The sequence below is a fragment of the Corapipo altera genome, unplaced genomic scaffold, assembly GCF_003945725.1.
Source record: "Corapipo altera isolate COAL_440 unplaced genomic scaffold, ASM394572v1 45, whole genome shotgun sequence".
Lineage (NCBI taxonomy): Eukaryota > Metazoa > Chordata > Aves > Passeriformes > Pipridae > Corapipo > Corapipo altera.
Genome location: NW_020884877.1, coordinates 2,490,314 through 2,506,730, shown reverse-complemented (window position 1 = coordinate 2,506,730; position 16,417 = coordinate 2,490,314). Strand labels below are relative to the sequence as shown.

Below are 16,417 nucleotides of genomic sequence, written 5' to 3'. Positions count from 1 at the left end.
GGGATGATGCCATCCCTCCCCCTTTTTCTCTACACCACCAGGCAGAGTGGGCAGCACCAAACTTCAGCGGGTTCTTAGAGCCTTGCATTATCACCAGGATTGGGTTGCTCTCAAATACCTCAACTGATCAACACTTCAGGCTACAAGTTCTGCACATCTGCCATTAAACTGCCCAAAGCAAGTCCTCCAGCATTTGAAAGGAAACCTGCAGGGGCTGTTTGTAGGGCCAGAAAGGCAGAGACCAGCAGGTGCATCTGTGCTGTCCCAGGCTTGGTAGCCTTGTGGTTAACTATCTATGCACACCAAGTCCTGCTCACCTGACAACTGCTTGTCTGGGCTGATCCCAGGGCTCTGGGAGCTTAGTGCTAAGCTCAAGCTAATAACCCTGCAGCTTTTGATACTCAGCAACCTACAACTGCACCTGACAGCCCATAAGTCTTTCCCAGGACTCCCCACAAACCCACTGCACACTCTCTGAAGGCACAGTTGTGGCTCACCACTTGGCATTCCCACCAGAGCCACCATGCAAGTGAACTTGGGGCACACAAAGATGCAAACACTGCTCCTGGGCAGCATCTTCTCAAAAAGGCACCTTTTCATGGGATTTGTGGAACACTAACTTCCTCCCACAGCACATGGTAGCTTTGTTCAAGCAGTTCTGAACTACACCAGCACTCTTGGTGGAGTGATTACCATAGCAATGTGTTTCCTTTTAGCACACTCAGTGTCTCTTGTCCAATTTCAGAGTGGAATTAGCTGCTTTCATTCTGGATTTTCATTTTAACACAAACTGTATGTAGATTTGAGCTGTACACACTTATTGAAAGTGGCAGGCTCTGAATGACTGGCATGGCTCCAAGCTTGGGGAATAACTATGCTCCCTGCAGCCCTGCCACATCCAGGGGAGCTTGAAACCAAGTCTCACCAGCTCCTGTGACCTAAACTATACTCACACTGCTTGGGCGAGCCCAAAGGAGTCAGTGGTACCTGTGAAGGTCCAGGAGACATCAGCAGACAGGATCAGCCAATCCAGTTCAAACCATTTACTGGAGGGTTTTTGATCAACAACCTGACTGCACCTTTTTTGTTTATATAAAATAACAACTCGATCCCTGTTCTGTCCTGCTGCCTGTGGCACACACTTGGAGCAGCTGCAGCAGCTGGTTATAGTCCTTCTGGAAACCACATCTATCTCCTCCCCTCTAATGCAGCCTGGAGGTGATTCCATCAAGGAAGAATTCAAGTTAGAGGCAAAGAGGTGGCAGCATGAGAACAGGGTCTGTAACTTCAGCCACAATCTCTTTGGGGTCAGTTTTGTGACCTACAGAACTGAGAGAATGTGATGGAAATCCTGAATGCCCTGTGAAAGCATCATCACCTGATACAATGGAAAGTGATACAAGACTGCCTCGTGGGTGCTCCTGCCATTGCAAGTTGTGCCTGCAGCAGGACTGTATGTACAGAGTCAACAAGAATATAGCTGAGTTAGTCCTTAAATTAGCTACAGTCTCAGCTCCTCACATGGTAGATCCAAAAGCAGTTTAAGGAAAAGTCCTGAGCAGAAAGTATTATGCTTGGACAGACTGACAGAGCACCAGTGTAACCCTACAGCTGCTGATTAAACCTCTCCATCACAGAAATGGAAGCTGTAAGTACGTGCAGGAGCAGGCTTTTGAGCATGAAACATGGAACTTGAAAAATAAACTGTTTACATATATATTAGATATCTGAAAGAGAACTGGCAGGATGGATCAGTGAGGTGGTTTGAAAAACACTTCCAAAACACTTCCAGAAGTTGCCGTTAACAAGGCTGACAACATTTTGGTTTCTGAAATGATTGCACAGAGAGCTTTGAAGAAACAAAGAACACTGTAAAAACACTTCACAGAGCAAAGTAAACACTCCACCCTAATAGGAAGTCTCTCCAGTCTCTCCCCCCACTTCTGATCACACATTTTAGTGTGTTTTCAAGCCTGAATTTCAGAAGTCCCAGTCTGATGGCTATTGGACAAAACCCCAGTACTACACAGTGAGGCACCTTATTCCAAGCAGTGTCCTCACAAGAAAAATAAAATCAGTACTCTGGGTTTATGTTGGATTTCCTGTGTGACATATCTTGGTGTAGGCTACACAGGAAAACTCAGACTTGAGCTAATTACAGCAACTTAAAAGCCATTAAGAACTTCAAACTGAAAATAAAGCTTCAAAAGTCAACATCAGACTTCAAGTGATTTTAATCCTGTGGGGTTTGTGAGAAACTCACATCAAAACCATACAAGATCAGCTGCTTTTAGAGTCTGATGCAAAACACATCAGTTCTAGATCAACTAAATCATCCAGCCCCTTTGGATTACTCTTTATTTTGCATTAAAAAATTTATGCTTGATATGACATCTGTTCCCAGAGATCCTCCTGGAATGCCATTGAAGCTTTTTCCATTCATCCCATCAAACACTTCCTAGTGCTCTTTAACCCCTTTTTCACATTTCTGCCTAGGATTGTACCTACCAGTTATTTCCACTGTCAGGCATGAGCCAGGTCTTGTGGCTCACTGCATGTTCAAACACAGAATTAACTGCTCTAGACTCAGAGGTGAGAATTTACAAGTCCTCACATTTACAAGTACAATAGCAACAGAGATTTTTTCCTCCAGAAATGATTCAGAGAAGACAATTCAACACAATTACTGCAGTGACAAGGAGTCACACTCCTGTGACAGTCCTCAGCTAATTCCTCACCTCAAATATTAGCCACATCTAGAGTAGAACATGAGCCAAACCATTTGGAGATTCGAACAGCACTGAATTGGAATGTTTTCCCCATTTGCCTGCTTGGAATAGGCAAGATTACTTTTGGCTTGGGGAGTGTGAGAAAGTTCCTACTCGACACTTTTCTAAGAGAGGATAGAAGCAAAAAGTACCTTCACTCAAGGAATATTTGTTTCCAGAAGGTTACAGCAATAGTCTGTAGAGGCTGTGAAAACCAGGATGAGTATTAGCTCTCCTTAAAGCAGGAACAAACTCCAAGTTTTCTGAAAAGGTCCATCTTTAATCATTGTGCAGTTATTTTTTGCACAATGAGTTATTGTACATTCTCAGTAACCAGCTCCACACATGCTTGAAAATACAAACCTGAAAGCTTCAAAGAGTTGAAAGAAATTTGGAAGAAATTACTTTCTACTGTTTTAGCTATTGAACCAGTATTACTTGTCTGAACATTACCATAACAAACCACCATTACACCACTTTAAAATAATATTTATATACTGAAGTTGCCCGTTGCAAAGTCATCATTTTTGAGCAGTTAAAAAAAAAAGGCATTAAATTATAGAGTGGAAGTGCTTAAACACAGCTTTATTGGAAGGAATTTTCATGACAGTTTTGCTCTTTTATCAAGAGCTGGCAGACAGAGATTTAGCATGTTTTTATGATCCTGGTATGAAGTGGATTGTGGCTGATGTGACCATTTAAGGCCTGATCCAAACACTAACAAACTTGGCTGTTTACTGACACTCAGACATTTACATCTAGTCCTGCAAGAGTGGTCCCAGCAGCACTGGTTTGTTTTGGTGACCTAAACACCCAGAGCCAGCCAAGTGTCATTACTCTGGATGTAGGGAAACGTTTTATTGCAGGCCTGGCATCAGCACCTACTCCACCCTCTTTGCTCAGAGTACAGGGCATAGCCAGGGCAAAAGGAGGTAGAAAACTGTTTACAGGCACATGTCACTGGGAGTGCACCCAGATCTTGTTTTCTCAGCCCAAACCCAGCACAAAGCTCTATAACATAGAGGCAGGACACTGATTTGCAAAGCAAGACCTGAGGTCTTGGTTCCTGGTCCATCACCTACCCTGTGACTTCAGTCAAATTATCTGTTCTCCCTCTGCCTCAAAAAAATTTATCTATTTCAAGCTCCTTCAGAGGCTGAGGACAGGGAAGGAAGGATCCAGCTCATGGTTTATTCATATGACCCAGAGGTCCAGGGTTCCTCCCACACTGTGACCAACATCAGTGAGATGTATTAGTGCTGCTTTCCAGATTTGTCTGCAAAGCCCAATATCATTAAGAAAGCAATACCCAGCTTCTGCTCTAGGTGATAAGCTCCCCAGGTAATGAATACTTCCCTCAATATGTGCCATTCCCTGTGCATCACAGAGCTCTGACATTCACTTGGCTTTCCGGGGACTATTGTGAAGAGCAAGAACAGCCCCAGAACTCCTTTGATTTGTTCTAGATACTAAACTGCCTCATCTGCTACCACCTCTTCTGTGACCAGTCTGACTTAAGGACATCATAACCCAGAGCACAGGGACACTTTTATTCAACAATAAAACCCAACCAACCAACCAACCAACCAAATTCTCTTCTGCCTTTACTTTTTCCAATCTGTTCACATTTTTCTGTCACTACTCTTAAGCAACTGTTCCTTGTCTGGGGTAGTTCTAAGATCCAGGCTGCAAAAAACATCCTGCCTGAATAGGCTTTATTGCCTCAAAGCAAATAGTCATGATCTGGGCAACAGCAAAGGCCCTTGTTCCCCTAACTATGAAACCCTACAGCTGACCCCTTGGAGAAAGCTGTCCAAAAGGGAAGAAGACTTTCACTCCAGACAAGCAGAGACCAGGCAGACAGCTGGCCAAGGAAAAAGATACTTAAAATATTCTGTAGTATGCAAGGGAATTAACTCCTTAGTGCTGACTGGCAGTACTTAGAGGGCTCCCATCCCTCCTTCCATGCTCTGGTGATGAGACAGCAATCTGTTTTTTCAGTCAACACAGTTGAGATGTTTCTGCTTTGCGGTCCCCACTCCAGAGCAGAGTCAGAGTCAGCTGCTCTGAGATGAGGAAATTGCCCGTACTTTCACCCTACAGCTGGAGAAGGAAGTAGTAACAGCTTCAGCTAGTGGCATTCCTAACAGGAGTGCTCCACTGCAGTTTGGAAACGTAGCCTGAAGTCAGCTAAATAAGTTAGAACAAGTTTTAAAGACTCTAATCAGTACATCGCTGTATCAGGTGTGGACCTGAGGCTCTCCAAAAGGAGCAGACTCCCATTGCCCCTCCACCACCACCAGCTTCTAATGAGATTCTGTGAACTACTCCCAGCATCACAGTATATAGTCATGGATCACAGGAATTAATTCATGGAACTCATATTCTTGGAAGCACATACTCAAAACAAGCTTTGGCATTTCCCCTACTCCACCATTCAAAGTTTCCTTCCATATGTTAAACATAGGCAGAACTCCCAGTTAGAGATCTCAATTTTACTGGAAACCTCCAAGTTTGTTTTCCAAATTAGAGAAGTTTCCTGTTTCAACAATTAAGTTACCATCTCAGGAGAATGCCTGCTGGAGTCAAAAAATCATCCTACTTCGATAAAATTGAGAAGACTTGCTCAAACAATGTTTTGAAGCTTGATAATACTGTAACTCAACACATTTCCGATGAAATATTCTGAAAGGAAATCCTTCATCTTCCTTCATGTTTATATGACAGAGCTACACCAATACCAGCATTTTACCATGAGAGTTTTGGATTTGTTTGTTAGGACTAGAATGACCTAAAGGTTCACTCACATAAGCAGTTCCCACTCAGTAAACTGTTGGCACTATGCTCATGGATAGTAACAGCTCCTGCAACTGATGCTGTTCCATGTGGAACCAGGGAATCTGTCGTAAAATATATTTGCCAGGGAGCAGGAACAAAACCCACCCCCAGGACAGTCCTTCAAATAACTGTGTTCAAAGAAGTGATGGCAGATACCTGTGTTTTACTCCTGTATTTATCATTAAACACTTCCAAGAGGTGAATCTCAAACATATGGAAAGGAATTAATTGCACTGATAAATTTCCAGTGAGTGGAATTTATGTTAGTTCTAAAGGAGCAACCCAGTGCAGAAAAAGTAGTCTTGACATTCTACTTGCATAATCAGCAAATAAGCCAGAAAGAACAAAGCAAAAAACTAAAGGACTGGGCAAGAGAAGAGAAATACACAGATTTAGGGGCAGCAATATCAAGATTGAGATGACTCAAAAAGTGGAGGGAAAATGAGGAATACTGGGCCACACACTCCAGCCTTTTCTGCTTGTGCTGTTGATGTGGTGCAAGGACAAAGCATTTTGGTCACTGCCTGGAAAATGAGAAATCCACTGCCAGAGGCAGCAGTAGGGAGCAGGGATAATGTGGTGGATGACTATGGCCCAATCTCCTAATTACCTACCAGCAGGGGGGTTTTACAGTTTGCCATCACTGCAGAAATAGCACAAGCTCTAACTGGGTTATTTTAGTCAACTACTGTCTGCACTCACCATACCCCAAACTGACTCTCAGCACATACTGCATTTTCAGCTAGTTAAAAAAAAAGGACTAATAATTACTTCTATCCAACTTGTAACCTCCCCAACCTGGGAGCTAAACACAGCTTTCAATAGCATGGAGCTGATAACTCACAGCAACACCCTTGGCAGCAGGGAAGAGATTCATTTTACACCAGAGGAGAACTGCAGGGTGAAGCCAGCTGCAGGGTAAGAGTTTGGGATTGGCTGTGGTGTGATCAGAGTACAACAGAACATTTCAGTTGGAGTGGATGAAACTCAATATGACAACAGTTCACTTCTTGAGCCCTCAACAGCCTTGCCGGAGCAGTACAAGTCAGGAGCAAAACAGGGGGAGGTCATAAGTCCCCAGGAGGGATCCTACACCTTTGTGATAAACAGGAGGTATCAGAGTTGGTGATTTAGTTTAGCACTTGCCCAAAATCTATCAATTCTGGGATAAAACTTCCCATCAGCTTGTATGACCAGAACCACAGGCTAATGTAGCATATGAAAACAGCCACTGAGTTGGACAAGACTTCACCCCACAGCTCCTTGTTCACCCTTAGTCCAGATGGAGACTACCCAGTTCATCCCTCACTCCAAACACACCTTGTAGGCTGACAACAGACCTTAGAGCAGCAATGCTGCTCCTTCACCAGGACGTGAGATGCACAAGAGGTGGGAGCACCAGATGCAAAAGGAAAGAATATGTTGATACATTGCCTTTCTTTTTAAAGGAGAATGGCTGTTTCTGACATTTGGGCTATCAGCATTTGTTTCAAAGGCATCAACAATTCAGCTGACAGAAATCCAAGCACTCAAGACCAAAGTAGTACCTGGCTTTTAACAATGGGCATACAGAAAAAAGTGCATTTTGTAAGGAACAAAAGCACCAGAAAACCTTCCTACTTACCTTGGTTGTTAAACTACCCAAACAAGGATAGGAACTTAAGAGTTCTGGGGGAATTTAAGAGCATTCACATGTACTGCCCATCCCAGACCATTATCTATTTAATTTTACCATACACAGTTCCCGAAATAGTTAACAACAAGAATAAGAAGGAACATTTGCTTCCATTAGGACCTGTTCCCCTGGGACCAGGAGCAAGAGAAGTGGGTGGGTCCGTGTGGGGAAGACAGAGGCCATGAAAGGATTCCTCCAACCCTTAACTGCTTGCAGCTGCTATCTGTGCCACAGCCATAAACAAGCCAGCCTTTGTCTGGGGCTGGCTTTCTGTGCTTTGCTCAAGAAGGGAAATATCACTCTGTCTAGACCTCCTTACAAAAGCACTTTCAATGCTTGCTGCAGAAATATTAACACTTCCCCAAATAAGAAAACAAAACTTTTACCATTTCATATGGGAACAAAGAAGTGGTTTTACAATTAAAAAAACACTAGAATTGGGATAATTGACAAAACAGAGTAAGCTTCTATTTACACTCTACACATTTTTTGCAAATAAATTCATTTCTTTGTCATAAAGGCCACAAAATGAAGAAAAAAAATCTGTCTTTTTAGCACGAAAAATAAATCTTACTTTCCTTCCTTTTGCTAATAGGTAGTTTTCAAACACCGCCTGAAGTCTACAGAGAGTAACTCCATTACCTTTACCAGGGAAAAAGCAAGAAAAAACAGTATTTGTGATGCTGTTTCTCAAGAACATCATGGGCAATGTCTCTGGTGACTCAGAATCTCCATGGTCAAATCATTCCCCATCCATTTGCTCACTTCCCACACAGGAGGACACACAGTCTTCAGGCTTCTGTACCATGAATGGCCCCAATTTCTCCACATGGCAACATGGACTATGTATATATACACACATGTTTCTGAATACCTGTATTTATACAACTTTTTCACTCACTTGCACAGCAGCACCAAGAATAGTTGTCTTACCTGTAAAACTGAACCATGCTGAAAAACAAAACCCACGAAGAATACCCAAAACTAGATGAATGAAAGGCATTACCTGTTGAAGACACTGAGGCTGGAGCCAACCACTTGCTGATATCAAATGTAACTTTTTTTTGCACAAGGGAGAATAAAGCTGAAAGAGAGAAAACAAAAAAAACCCCTCATTCTAAGTCAGTCACCTTCATGTCTGGTCTTTCATGGGGTTTTCGAGCCAGTCTCGCACTTCAGAGCTACTCAAAGCAAGGGGGAGCAAAGGGAACACAAAGGTTTATTCCAGTCACCAGTGATTAGTAGGAGCAGAAAGCACAAGCAGCAAGAGGTTGACTATTCCTCATTTGAAACACCCTCCTGGGCACAAGGGAGATTTTGAAGTCAGGTCAGCTCTCCGTAAAACTTTTTAGTTTTTAAGGATAGTGGGGCATAATTAGAACGGAGCAAAATAGTCAGCACCTAAAAGCCCCCCTGCACAAGCAGACACAGCAGATTCTTCCCATAGAAGATTACTTTTTCAGGAAAAAAAATTGCACAAAATAACAAATCTTTACACTTTTGAGCGTTGAGGAAGTTTCATGCAAAGTTAGGTCAAGCAATAGAAAACCAAGGAGAAGGGACAACACAGCATAACCCAGGAATACCTTTTCCAAGCCAGCACCCCTGACAAGCTTAGCACCTGCAGGAACCACATATAGGAGAGACTCCTGCTTTTAAAGTACCACTCATAGAGCTTCTGCTCCATTCAAAGGGTTCAAACAGCAATCACGTGCTGCATATCTGGAATCCACCTGGAGTCTTCCCTCCCGCCCAATTTCTATCCCGGTAATGAGTTGCTAATGAGCTAAGGAGCATCAGCTTTCTGCTGCAGCTGGTCACCAACCCCCGGCTGACAGGAGCTGAGGTTATTTTATTTCTGCCTTCCTTTTCAAACAACCGAAAAGACCCAGTAAATTCAAAGCTTAATTTGGTTCAAATTTGATTCAGTACGTGCTAAAATTAAGTATTTCAGAAGAAAGGATTCAGTCCCTCTTGCACTGCACTCCCTTTGGCTGTGCTCTCTAAGCCCCCTGCCATGCAAAGAGCCCTTCCTCACTGCTGTTTGTCCACCTAAATTATCCATGTGGGCTTGAGAAAAATTAACATTTTCCATGAAAACTCTGATTTGACCAGAAATTTCCAACCAGTTTTCCTTTCCCCTGAAAATATTAGAGGCGAACAACCATAACAAGAAAGAGCTTTCAGCTTCAAATCACACTCCTCATCCAATTCAACAATTACGTTTACAAAGCCATCCTATTTATTTTTAATTCTATTTATCCATTTATTTCTAAACCCACCCTTTAGAACTATCAGATCCTCTTATTACTATTTACAGTCCGTTTGATTTTAATTATCACTCATTTACAGGAAGGGCGTGGCCAATTTAAATTGTAATTTGTGAACTGACAACCCTCATTTACAAAGCAAAGCAGCTATGCAGACAGCTTTTTCACTATCCCCCCACTAAGAAAACCTGGAAAGGAGAAATCCAACAAATCCAAATGTATGACAGAGAGTTTTATTAGTTCTCCTGCATGCTTGGAACCATCACCCTTTAAGCAGCATGTCCCACTCCCAGGGAGGTGAAGGGCAAAATTGCTCATGTTTCAGTGGAGCAGAGGTTGATCACACAGAAGGGAAGGGAACCACAGATGATATTTCCAGGTTACTGGTCCAGGAGCATCCCACATCATCTGCTACACAGATGTGTCCAGATGTGGGGGTGGCAGCCTCCTGCTCCAAGGCAGGCACATTTTACAGGGAGACAGCTCCCAGGCAGGGCAGGGGATGGCAGCAGACCCTCTGAGCTCAAGAACTCCAAGGACCACTCTCTCCTCCATCAGCAGCTATATCATTATCTTTTTTCATGTAAAGCCTAAGCAGCTGCAAACTTACCAAGGTCAATAGATCATGGAAGCTATAGAGAGGGATTTTTGTTATTACTCTGCAGACAAAAATAATGCTCTACCAAAATGTGGTCCAAGAATGGCCAAAGGAAGGTTGCACACACGGCCCATCCTGTGCCTGCATGAGGAAAAGCGCTTTGGGACAAAAACATCTAGTGCAGTGATGATTGTTGCCAGAAGAACCTAGGAAATGCTCACCAGAGGGAGGGCTGAGGCCAGTGACTCATCTGGTGCAAGGCAAAATGACAGCTTCACAGTCACAAACCATTTGGGCTGCAAAGGAGCTTTAAGATCATCAAGTCCCACAGCTGACCGGGCATGGCCTCGCCCACCACTTCACCGTCAAGTCAGTTGTGCTGATTTGCAGAAGTTGGTGCTTTGTGTCTAATGAAGTTGCACAGACAAGTTTTCTCCATCACCATTTTTCCTCACAAAGACCTTGGTGTGTGTCCTCATCCTCCAGTCCCCCTCAGCTTGGTTGGAGGGTATATGATTTTAGCAACACTCCCCACCACTCCATGGAAGACAGGTGAAGTTTATCTTGGAAACAGGCATTTCCTCTCAATTATAATCAAAACATCAGGGGCCCTGGTCAGACAAAGAGACACTCTGGAACCCAATTTGTCACATTTCTCACAGACATCCTTGCCCATAAAACACAGAATGAAATGCCTATCAAAAAAAGTTACCATTTCTTGCTATTTTAATGGGTCTTTCAACATTTGGTTACTTTCCTAAACAGCCCAGCTTCTGCATAACATGGTAAAATACTGGCCCTGTTGTTAAATTCCTGTTCCTGTTGTTAAGATACATAATAAAGTTTGAGTCTAATCTGACATCTTTAAAGACATTCACGATTTCCTGAGCCAGCAATGGCACAAGAGTAGTATCAGACTCACAGGTCGATATGGATCAGAGGGGACTTCTGGGAATCATCTGGTGCAACATACCTTCTCTTCAGAGGAGGGGCTGCTCTGATCAGACACTTCAAGGCCTTGTCTAGGGAAGGTTTAATATCTCTAAAGCCACTTCAGCTATTTCAGGAAGCACAAAGACATCTCAGAGTTAATCCAGGGAGGCAGCAGAGTTAATGGAAAAGTATAGGGAAATGGATTGAATTGTATATAAGAAGTATATTTTTTCCTATCAACTCTCTCCAGAATAATGACCATGAAATTGTTTCCAGAGGGTTTATGGATTCATTGAGTTCCTGTGGCACATCGCCTCTGGATCTCCATACTGCTATAATCCAAGATTCTCCAAAGACCTGCTATGCTGTCAACACCTTTAATTTTACCGTTAATCTCAATTTATTTGGCATTTTCTTAACAGCTCAGCTCCTAAAGACATAGAGCTGTAGAACAATGTTGACTTTCATAGGAAAAATATCCCTGCTAGATTGTAGAGGAAAGCAGAACAGAGAACCTTAGAAATTCAAAGGCCACAAGTCAAAAGCTCCCCCAATTAATTTCACTGGTTCAACACGCAGTGAAAGCTGGTTTGCTACCGAGCCACATCGGATATGTGGATTCTCAATCATCTCCCCATTAGTGGAGCTTTCATAACATCTCTCCTGGGCACATTCAGCCCTACTCATACCTGAGCTCACACTTCAATCCTTCCTTTCAGTCACAAGATCTCTCTCTCTCTCCTACTCAACAATTTATTGCCGACACTTACAGCGACAAAATTATCTTTGACATTTCTGCCCTTCTGGTGAAGTTGGTTGACATCAGTCAGTGGGTTCAGAAGGGAGGGGAGAGGAGGGTGATCCTGTAAGGAAACAAAGCGTAGGCAGCACAGCTAAAACCACCTCACAGTTTGTAATCCAACCTGGTCTTTTCTAGGGATGTGACTCCCTCTTCACATGCCTGTGCTTGCAGCGTGGAAAGACTCAAAGCAAGGCTGAAGCCTAGAGCAGAATTTATCACAAGGAGGCTCAAATGTGAAATGTGTTATGTTTCAGCATTATTGTATAGGTGTATAGAGAGATAATGTAATGTTTTATCCTAGGGAGTGAAAGGGATGGAAAACATCGACCATTGATTTAATACATTAAATACAGGCATGCTCTAAAAGCAAATCACCCCATGTATTACTGAATTAAAAAATAAATATTGCAATGATTTATATACTGGTTTCCTGTTGCTCAAGAGACACTTGTGATGAGGTTTCCAAGGAAGCAGCATTTCACAAGCAGCCATCTAATTCTAGCTGGTGTGTCATGTTTTAAACAATACTTGTTTCAGAGCGTTGGGCTCACCACCCATTTGTTTCAACAATATTCCCTGCAAATCTTTCCCCCTTTTTGTCTCTGCTACCAATTCTGCCCTTCGTGTCTGAATGATATTTCTCTACAAAGAATGAGAAAACCAGTCTTTTCTCTGATCACTTTACTCTCTTTCCAATAAAACCCTATTTGCTTCTATTAATCACTAGCTATCTAATTAAGCACTGTCTTTAATGTCCTGTGGTTGGAAAGCAAGATATTATTGCCTGTTTTTATTCCCTTCCTGTGTGGAAAGTATTTAACTTTTGTCCTTATCTCGACCCCACCTTTTGCAATTATTTTTGCAATGTAAAAGACAGATTCCCAAATCCTTGTTCTCAGAAACTTGTAAGGGTCCCAAATCCGTGATCAGAACAATCTCTTGCTGCAAGAAATGGAGTAAATATCCCCCATTCTCAGACACATTGACTGGCTTTATACCTCTAACCGTTTATCCAGCATTTAATATAATTAAGAATCACTCCCTGGATTTTGAAGATCTCCCTCATCCTACTGCTCTGATCTCATCTTGTCTTGGTCCACCAGAGACTCATCTTATTACTTTCATTTGTCTTTCTGCTCTGCCTAATTCACCCCAGTGGAGGATTGTTGTTTCATTTGTGTGGGTCCGTCTCTTCAGGATTCTTTCTCCTGTTATTGAATCACTTCCTCTACAATAAACTCTATTTTTAAATTGGGCTGTATAAGAACTGATGGTAAAGCATTTTACAACATTCTCTTTAAAAGACCCAGAGGGGGAAAACTGCTGTATGACAGTATCTCTGAGTGTAAGTTGCTTGTCAGCAAGGGCTCCATTTAGAAATCATGTTAACGAAACCACCCAACTTCATAAAGACAGTTTTTGAGGCATTAAGTAGATCTCTGGTGGTCAAGAGCAGCTGAATGTATTCCAGCCCTAGAATACTGAGTAGGCTGTTTAAATGGCCTCTGAACTGCTAAATTACATGGCATTGTTTTTACTGAATGATTAAAACACTCCAACACCCACAAAGAACTTCCAAAACAGCTGAGCAAATGCTTTCAGAGGGTGTCACACTTTTTCCTTTCCATATTTGAGACATGCTCTTTTCTATGAATATACTGTTGTAAATAAAAATGGTCGGGGAGACGTTTGCAGAAAACAAAGGGAAGGGGTCACACAGCCCATCAAAGCAAAATCAGCCTGTTTTAAGCTGGGAGAAATGGCTCCCAGTTTCTCTTACAAAATAAATACAGATTGGTCTGTCTTTATGGCAGTGAGCACAACCCATGTTTGCTGTACTGTCTTCTGAGCAGGGTGGAGAGCAACGAGCCATCACCTAGAGAAGGGGGAGTACAGAGAAAAGAATAACACTAGAATAGAAAGGCCAGAAATCCTTCTGAAAACAAAGCACACCATTAGAGGAGAAAAAATTTCTATTAAACATAGATTCTGTACTATCTCAGACAGCAACGTCCCCTCTTATCTTAAGTTAGCACCATGAGGCCTAAAATGATGAGTGAGAACATTAATGCAGATGTTTTGTGAAACAAACTGAGACAGTCCTTGCCTTGAAGCATTCACTGCTTCAGTGTGGAAGGCAAGAGGCAAAGAAAATCCAGGCCCTAAAGAATTGTAGCAGAAGGAACACGAAAGGCACTGATTTCCCTGACACCAGTTAAATGTTCGGTCAACAACTCCCTAGTCTATTATTTTCGCACAGGAAGAGTGGATCTCTGTCATTTAATAAGTGGTTTTAATTTAAAACTATTCTTAATTCAAAATCTGAAGTGCTATTTTGTAACAGCACTTCAGTCCAGTCTCCCACCAGTGATGCCTTTGTATCAATAAGGACAGTAAGAATGGCAGCAGGGAAGAAGTGAGGGGAGGCTGTCCCAAGGTACAGGAGTGGCCTGATAAAGCTGCATTTCTGGGGCCACAGGTAATAAGGTCTTCCAAAATGAGCAGGTCCATGGATCAGGACAGGATTGCCAGCTGGGATATCCTAAGATGGGCATCAGTGTCACGCCTTGGCCATGCCACAGCACAGTCACAGTTCTCAGCTGTCTTTCATCACCATTTACAACCTGACAACGGGGCAGAGCTTTCCATACCTGCATGTTGCTGGAAATACTTGGTATTCCTGCAGCACTGGAAACAGGGCTGTGGAAGAGAGAGAGGACATTTTGGAAAAAAGTCTTTTGGTCTTCATCAGCTCCAACTGGTGCCCACCAGAACAGATTTGTGAAAAGGAACTGGCATCAGCTGAACATCTGGACACTGAACACCTGACTTTGCAGAAATAGAAATTACAGGAATTTTGATACTCACATGGCCAGCAGGAAAATAACCCCTCTTTGTACCTACATGCAGCAACAATGCCCCCTTCTAACAACCAGGGCCAACACTGAACTGTGTCAACATATGACTCAGAAGAGGAGGAGGAGAAGATGGAAAAACAGGCCAAAGAAAGGCAGGACTGCTGGAAGAAAAGCAAACAAAAAGCAGCAGTCAAAGCAGCTGTTCTGAGGGGAGAGTGGGCAACTTGGAAATATGTGGGATTACAGGGAAACTCACCTTTCATACTTCCTGATGCTCTCAACAAGCCCTGCTCACATTCTCTGATGGGGCAGGGGAATGAATAACATACTTTGGGATAATTAAGCAAACATGGGATGATTAAGAAGGTAAAGTTGCTCTCCCTTCGATCCAAACCACCATTCCCACCACCCCAGCTCAGAGCACATTCCATCCTTATTTTTCAAGTCAGCCCACTCCTGAACTGCCAGCTGCTTCCCTAAGCAGGGAATACAGCAGGTTCTGCGAGGGGGACAGAAGTCCAACCACGCAGGAAATGCATCAGGAGCTGATGAACCCCACGCAGGTAGGGGTTTCAAGGGAAGCAGCTCCATCCCACATGTTACCACTCCTAATTAATAGAGCAGGGCAAAAAATGCTGGAGAGGCTCATGTTTCTGCCACTCTAAAGATACTGAAAAAATAGAGACAGTTGCTCTTATTTGATGGCCTCCCCAAGACTGTAACACAGAAGCAGCATTTAAGAGATTCAGGGACATACCTGTGCAGAAAGGTGAAGTGAGCCCTAACTCATCAGAATTTCTTGTGTGTCACTGAGGTTTAGCACAGAGCAGTGTTTGAGGTAATAAACCAGCAATCTGACTTTCTCATCGGAGCAGACTTGCATCCAAGGCATGCCAAAAGCCCTGCATTTTCAGCATTTATTTTCATGCCAAATTAAACAAGAATATTCGTTTTCAAGATTCTGATCAAAACAGAAGCAGTCTGACTTTCATACCAGGTTTTTAAAGAAAATTTTCTTTAAATTTTGAAATTACCAAGATTTTTCTGCAATTTTGGGGAGATTTGATATTATTAAAATGCTGTATCTGACTGTCTATGAATCTTGTAGACATTTTGCTTACAATTCCAAAGTTCTGACTTTGAGGGTACAGTACCTTCCAACAGAACAATGTTCCATGAGGGCATTTGAGTCCCACAGATTCTCCCCCAGGAGTACACTCAACACCCAGGTGCACTTGGGTCATGTATGAATTAGAAGTAGTAGCTATTAAATTAAACAGAAAACAAAGATACGGATTCCTGAGGGGAATCATCCAAGACATTGCCCAGCCCTTTTGATGCCACCTAATGGCAAGGCTACAGGATAAAGTCCACTGAGGAGGTAGGAAATGTCAGTGGAAGGGGATCCTCCTGCTTCTCACGGGAGGCATCGCTCTGCATCATTGACTGTCTCTCGTTGTTACAAACCCCGTCGCACTTGTCACGAGCGTAGGAGTGAAAGCCCACAGCCCTGGCTCAGTGTCAGCTGGGGTTTCACCACAATTTCACTTGTGGTTTCAACCAGAAAAAGTTGCTGTTTCCCTCTTGTTCCTGTAAATGCTGCTATGCATTCCTCCTGATCGTGGCTACTTTCTCCTGAGTAATTATTTCCCTTGACTAAGTGTTTCCACTGAAT

The 16,417-nt window shown here is 42.9% G+C and overlaps 1 long non-coding RNA gene across 1 annotated transcript in view; it reads right to left on the bottom strand.

The window, feature by feature from the left end:
• LOC113944084 overlaps positions 1-14,590 on the bottom strand; it is a 156,855-nt gene extending 142,265 nt beyond the window's left edge. The window contains exons 1-3 of the long non-coding RNA XR_003526572.1: positions 14,536-14,590; positions 8,514-8,580; positions 8,288-8,365 (exon numbers count right to left, since the gene is read on the bottom strand). This is a non-coding gene — a long non-coding RNA (uncharacterized LOC113944084). The remainder of the gene's footprint in view (positions 1-8,287; positions 8,366-8,513; positions 8,581-14,535) is intronic.
• Positions 14,591-16,417: the final 1,827 nt, after the last annotated feature.